At 62.0% G+C, this 492-nt stretch overlaps 1 protein-coding gene across 1 annotated transcript in view; it reads left to right on the forward strand.

The window, feature by feature from the left end:
- Nucleotides 1–492, forward strand: part of HCFC1 (host cell factor C1) — a gene marked incomplete at both ends in the record, with an annotated part of 18,773 nt that overhangs the window by 4,727 nt on the left and 13,554 nt on the right.

Genomic DNA, 492 nt, shown 5'->3' on the forward strand with positions numbered 1-492 from the left:
GTGCGGGGGAAGGCCTCTCCCCCCTTGAGGGTGGCCCTTGAGGGTGACGCCATGGGAGTCCGGTTACCCAGCATGGAGAGGGTGGTAGGGACCGGCCCCTGTCACGCCCTGGGAGGGGCTCCATTGGCGCTCAGGTCCCTGCCCTGTCCAACGTCTCCTTAGTCCCGATTTGCTCGCCCGTGTTTGACCAAAACTGATGGAGGGGCGTGGAGTCAGGTTTGCAGCTGGCTGCTGGTTTGAAGTGTCTGGTGAGAGAGTGCAATGTGTGTTTCAGAGGATAGCCCTTCAAATAACACAGGACAGGAGGAGTCCCTCCAAAGAGGGCAGCGTTTTCCCTGTGACTTTGCCAGGAAGCCCCAGCAAGGCAGGCAAGGGACTGGTTGCCTGGGAGGAGCAGGGATGCCAGGTGGAGCAGGGGCAGTTGGGGAGCTCCACCCTGGCTTGAGGCAGCAGACTTGAGGCAGCTTCCAGGGCTGGGAGGCTGCCCACCAC

This window comes from Bison bison, unplaced genomic scaffold, assembly GCF_000754665.1.
Source record: "Bison bison bison isolate TAMUID 2011002044 unplaced genomic scaffold, Bison_UMD1.0 scf7180017835984, whole genome shotgun sequence".
Lineage (NCBI taxonomy): Eukaryota > Metazoa > Chordata > Mammalia > Artiodactyla > Bovidae > Bison > Bison bison.